The sequence below is a fragment of the Colobus angolensis genome, unplaced genomic scaffold (genome assembly GCF_000951035.1).
Source record: "Colobus angolensis palliatus isolate OR3802 unplaced genomic scaffold, Cang.pa_1.0 Scaffold122, whole genome shotgun sequence".
In the NCBI taxonomy this organism is placed as follows: Eukaryota; Metazoa; Chordata; class Mammalia; order Primates; family Cercopithecidae; genus Colobus; species Colobus angolensis.
This window is the reverse complement of record NW_012113364.1, coordinates 300,755-306,893: the sequence shown is the minus strand read 5'-3', so window position 1 is coordinate 306,893 and position 6,139 is coordinate 300,755. Positions and strand designations below refer to the sequence as shown.

General features: G+C 47.4%; 1 pseudogene across 1 annotated transcript; it reads left to right on the top strand.

Moving 5' to 3' along the window:
- Window positions 1–5,240: 5,240 nt before the first annotated feature.
- On the top strand, window positions 5,241–5,765 carry LOC105504578 (annotated as a pseudogene). The gene has a single exon (XR_001000627.1). The product of XR_001000627.1 is annotated as a 40S ribosomal protein S13 pseudogene (transcript).
- The last annotated feature ends 374 nt before the right edge of the window (window positions 5,766–6,139 follow it).

The window sequence follows — 6,139 nt, the reverse complement described above, 5'->3', positions numbered from 1 at the left end:
GAACCCGGGAGGCGGAGCTTGCAGTGAGCTGAGATCCGGCCACTGCACTCCAGCCTGGGCGACAGAGCGAGACTCCATCTCAAAAAAAAAAAAATACACAAAATGCACCCCTTTGGCCAGGCGCAGTAGCTCACACCTGTAATCCCAACACTTTGGGAGGCCAAAGCAGAAGGATTCCCTGAGCCCAGGAATTCGAGACCAGTCTGGGCAACAAAGCGAGACCCCCGCCCCTACAAAAAAATTAAATTAGCTGGACATGGTGGTGCATGCCTGTAGGCCTAACTACTCAGGTGACTGTGGGAGGATCACTTGAGCCCAGGAGTTGGAGGCTACAGTGACCTATGATCATGCCACTGCACTCCAGTCTGCATGACAGCACCAGACCCTGTCTCCAAACAAACAAACAAACAAGAGACCCTGGAGATGGCCTGAACTAACATTTGACCTGATCACACCATTTGACAAATGCTGGAAGCCGGTTTTTTGTTGTTGTTATTGTTGTTTTATTTTGGGGTTTTTTTGTTTGTTTGTTTTGTTTTGTTTTTTTTGAGACAGAGTCTCATTCTATTACTCAGGCTGGAGTGCAGTGGCTACATCTCAGCTCACTGCAACTTTCGCCTCCCGGGTTCAAGCGATTCTCCTGCCTCACCCTCCCGAGTAGATGGGATTACAGGCGCCTGCCATCACACCCTGCTAATTTTTGTATTTTTAGTAGAGATGGGGTGTCACCACGTTGGCCAGGCTGGTCTCGAACTCCTGACCTCAGATGATTCGCTCACCTCAGCCTCCCAAAGTGCTGGGATTACAGGCATGAGCCACCACGCCTGGCCTGGAAGCAGTATTATTGGAGGAGGTGCAGGATGGAATTCAAGTTCCTTTAGGGACCTCAGGCAAGTCACTATATCTTCATGGTACTCAGTCTCTCATCCCCTTGAGGGCTGCCCGACAGCCTCTTCCAGCCCTGGCATTTGTGATTCCGGTGTCTGTTGTGAGAGTGTGTGCTGGTAACAGCCCTGTGCACTTTTATCTCAGGAAAGATTCCATTTAGATTCCTTGTTAGAAAACATGTTGGGTTTCTCGTGGAAAGCGATGATTTATGCCGAAAGTCGCCTCTGCAGCAGGAAGCTGAGATTTCCCTCCCCGCCCCATTTTTTTTCCCCAACTCCTCCAGACTCATTTGGCCTGAGTGCAACAGAATAAAAGAGGAAAGTTGAATATCAGCTTCGCCGGGTTCATTTTGCAAACCTCACTTAGATTTAGCATTAGGTTTAGGGCTAGGGTGGGGTTTGTGTTAGAGTTAGGATTGAGGCTAGGGCTGTTTTTAGGATGGGGATTTGGTTCAGGAATAGGGTTAGGGATAGTACTAGAGTTAGGTGAGGATTAAGTGATGGCTAAGACTAGGATTCAGGCCAGGTTTAGGGTTATGAGTAGGGTTAGTCTTAGGATTAGGCATAGGGGTAGGGCTAAAACCAGGGCTAGGATTAGAGATACTCGTAAGCTTAATTTTGTTTATTTATATATATTTGTTGAGACAGAGTCTCGCTCTGTTGCCCAGGCTGGAGTGCAGTGGCTCAATCTCGGCTCACTACAACCTCCACTTCCCAGGTTTAAACAATTGTTGTGCCTCAACCACCCGAGTAGCTGGGACTACAGGCATGCTCCATCATGGCTGGCTAATTTTTGTATTTTTAGTAGAGACAGGCTTTCACCATGTTGGCCAAGCTGGTCTCAAACTCCTGGCCTCAAGTGATCTGCCTGCCTTGGTCTCCCAATGTGCTGGGATTACAGGCATGAGTCACTGCACCTGGCCAGTAGGCTTAATTTTAGGATTAAAATTGATGGATTTGCTTGGTCAGGGATCCATCATCTCCTTGTGCTGTTTCTTCCTTCTGACTCTTTGGCAGTCTTCTGTGGCAAAGCCACAGGGGCAGAGCTGCCCAAGGCCTTGGGAGCCCACCTCTTGCACCAGCATGACCAGGATGTGAGACGTGGAGTCAAAGGAGATCATTTCCGAACTTTAAGATTTGACTGCCAGCCAGGCGCAGTGGCTCACGCCTGTAATCCCAGCACTTTGGGAGGCCGAGGCGGGCTGATCATGAGGTCAGGAGATCGAGACTATCCTGGCCAACATGGTGAAGCCCTGTCTCTACTAAAAATAAAAAATTAAAAAATTAAAAAACTAAAAAAAATAAAAATTAGCCAGGCATGGTGGCATGCACGGGTAGTCCCAGGTACTCAGGAGGCTGAGGCAGAGGAATTGCTTGAACCCAAGAGGCAGAGATTGCAGTGAGCTGAGATCATGCCACTGCACTCCAGCCTGGTGACAGAGTGAGACTCCGTCTCAAAAAAAGACGAAAAAAAAAAAAAAAGATTTGACTGCCCTGCTGGATTTCAGACTTGCAAGGGATCTGTAGCCTGTTTGTTTTGGCCAATTCCTCCCATTTGGAATGGGTGTATTTACCCAATGCTTGTCCCCTCCTTGTATCTAGGAAGTAACTAACTTGCTTTTGATTTTACAGGCTCATAGGCAGAAGGAACTTGCTTTGTCTCAGATGACACTTTGGACTTGGACTCTTGGGTTAATGCTGGAATGAATTAAGACTTTGGGCCGGGCGCGGTGGCTCAAGCCTGTAATCCCAGCACTTTGGGAGGCCGAGACAGGCGGATCACGAGGTCAGGAGATCGAGACCATCCTGGCTAACATGGTGAAACCCCGTCTCTACTAAAAAATACAAAAAACTAGCGGGGCGAGCTGGCGGGCGCCTATAGTCCCAGCTACTCGGGAGGCTGAGGCAGGAGAATGGCGTGAACCCCGGAGGCGGAGCTTGCAGTGAGCTGAGATCCGGCCACTGCTCTCCAGCCTGGGCAACAGAGGGAGACTCTGCCTCAAAAAAAAAAAAAAAAGAAAAAGAAAAAGACTTTGGGGTACTGTTGGCTGTTGGGAAGACATGATTGGTTTTGAAATGTGAAAGAAACATGAGATTTGCAAGGGGCCCAGGGTGGAGTGAGATGATCAGGCTTTGTGTCCCCACCCAAATCTCATCTTGGATTGTCATCCCCCAAATCCCCATAATCCCCACATGTCAAGGCAGAGACCAGGTGGAGGTAAGTGAATCATGGGGGCCGTTTCCCCCATGCTGTTCTCATGATAGTGAGTGAGTGCTCACGAGACCCGATGGCTTTATAAGGCCTCTTCTCCCTTCGCTCAGCACTTCTTCCTGCTGCCTTGCGAAGCAGGTGCCTTGCCTTCCCCTTCGCCTTCCGCCACGATTGTAAGTTTCCTGAGACCTCCCCAGCCATGCTGAACTGTGAGTCAATTAAACCTCTTCTCTTTGTAAAGAAAAGTGACTCTCATTCAAGTGACTTCATTGCCTTTCATCTTCCAGCATATCACGTTAGTTATTGACTTTTACTTTTCAGAGATAATTTACTCATAGCCAAATGCACAGATCTTACCTGTATTATTCAATCAGTTTTGACAAATCAAGTTCCCGTGTAACCAGTACCTCTGTCAAGATACAGAACATTTTATCACCCCGGAATGTTGCCTGTATAGCTCTTCCCTAGAAGCTACCACTGATCTGATTTCTTTTCTTTTCTTTTTTTTTTTTGGTACGGAATCTCACTCTGTCACCCAGGCTGGAGTGCAGTGGTGCGATCTCAGCTCACAGCAGCAACCTCTGCCTCCCAGGTTCAAGCAATTCTCTCGCCTCAGCCTCCAGAGTAGCTGGGACTATAAGCGCCTGCCACCATGCCCAGCTAATTTTTTGTATTTTTAGTAGAGACGGGGTTTCACCATGTTGGCCAGGATGGTCTCGATCTCCTGACCTCGTGATCCACCCACCTCAGTCTCCCAAAATGCTGGGATTACAGGTGTGAGCCACCACGCCCGGCCCTCTGATCTGATTTCTGTGGCTATAGGTTGGTTTTACCAGTTCCAGAACTTAAATGAAATCATACATTGTAGACTGTTTGATCTAAGATTTTTTTGTTGTTGTTTTTATAGAGACAAGGTCTGGCTCTCTCACCCAGGATGGAGTGCAGTGAAGTGATCATAGCTCACTGCAGCCTCAAATTCCTGGGTTTAAGTGATCCTCCTGCCTCAGCCTCATGAGTAGCTGGGACTACAGACGCATGCCACTGTATCTGGCTAATTTTTTTAAATTTTTGTAAAGATGGGGTGTCGTTATGTTGCCTAGGCTGATCCAAAACTCCTGGACTCAAGCAATCTGCCTGCCTTGGCTTCCCAGACTGCTAGGATTAAAGGCATGAGCCACCAGGGCCAGCCTAATACTTTTTCTAAGCAGCACAATATTTTTCAGGTTTATTTCTGTTGTTTGTATTCTACTGACTTTTTTAGTACAAGACTTATATTCTGATATTTTTAGTACCAGGTACTTTTTCACTGTCTGCCCAAAGCCTGTCACAATTAATGTGTAAACCTACCCTGTCTACAGTGTTAGCTGTGACCTTGGTTCTCATACAAAGTGTTCTGCTGAAACACCTGTTTCAGACAATTTCTACACTTAAATTTGCTTTGATTAAATAAAAGAGGGATCCATAATTTATTCCAAGTGAGATGTCATACCTCACATGTCAGCGCCTTCTTCATTAACCCATCCAATTTGCACCGAGAAGACTTGGAATAGAATGTGTGTGGCAGGTAACGGAGGTTTGACGGGGGATAGAGGGTGGAGAAAGCACTTCCCCAATAAGGGTGGGGAGTGTTATCTTGTTGAGTGTTATCAGAGGTGGCTTGGCATAATGAAGAGACTGCCAAATGCAGAGCTGGGAGAAGGCTGGGTGTAGTGGCTCACACTTGTCATCTCCACGTTTTGGGAGGCCAAGGCAGGAGGATTCTTGAGGCCAAGAGTTTGAGACCAGCCTGGGAAACATAGTGAGACCCTATCTCTTAAAAAAAAAATTTTTGTTGATGGATTCTTGGTCTGTTGCCCAGCCTGGTATGCAGTGGCACAATCTCAGCTCACTGCAACCTCCACCTCCCAGGTTCAAGCGATTCTCCTGCTTCAGCCTCCTGAGTTGCCTGGGTTACAGGTTTGCCCACCACCACACCTAGCTAATTTTTGTATTTTAGTAGAGACGGGGTTTCACCGTGTTGGCCCGGCTAATCTAGAACTCCTGACCTCGGGTGATCTGCCCGCCTCGGCCTTCCAAAGCGCTGGGATTATAGGCATGAGACACTGCGCCCAGCCATCTTAAAAAACTTTTTTTTTGTCCTTTCGCTGTCTGACCGCCGCCATCATGGGTCGCATGCATGCTCCCGGGAAGGGCCTGTCCCAGTCGGCTTTGCCCTATCGACGCAGCGTCCCCACTTGGTTGAAGTTGACATCTGACGACGTGAAGGAGCAGATTTACAAACTGGCCAAGAAGGGCCTGACTCCTTCACAAATTCGGTGTGATCCTGAGAGATTCACATGGTGTTGCACAAGTACGTTTTGTGACAGGCAATAAAATCTTAAGAATTCTTAAGTCTAAGGGACTTGCTCCTGATCTTCCTGAAGATCTCTACCATTTAATTAAGGAAGCAGTTGCTGTTCGAAAGCATCTTGAGAGGAACAGAAAGGATAAGGATGCTAAATTCCGTCTGATTCTGATAGAGAGCCGGATTCACCGTTTGGCTCGATATTATAAGACCAAGCGAGTCCTCCCTCCCAATTGGAAATATGAATCATCTACAGCCTCTGCCCTGGTCGCATAAATTTGTCTGTGTACTCAAGCAATAAAATGATTGTTTAACTAAAAAACAAAAAAAAAAACAAACAAACAAAAAAAACTTTTTTTTGGCCGGGCACAGTGGCTCATGCCTGTAATCCCAGCATTTTGGGAGGCCAAAGTGGGAGGATCACAAGGTCAGGAGATCAAGACCATCCTGACTAAGGTGGTGAAACCCCATCTCTACTAAAAATACAGAAAAATTAGCTGGGCATGGTGGCGGGCACCTGTAGTCCCAGGTGCTGGGGAGGCTGAGGCAGGAGAATGATGAGAATCCAGGAGGTGGAGCTTGCAGTGAGCTGAGATTGTGCCACTGCACTCCAGTCTGGGGGACAGATGGAGACTCCCTCTCAAAAAAAAAAAAAAAAATTTTAATTAGCTGAGCATGGTGATGCATGCCTGTAGT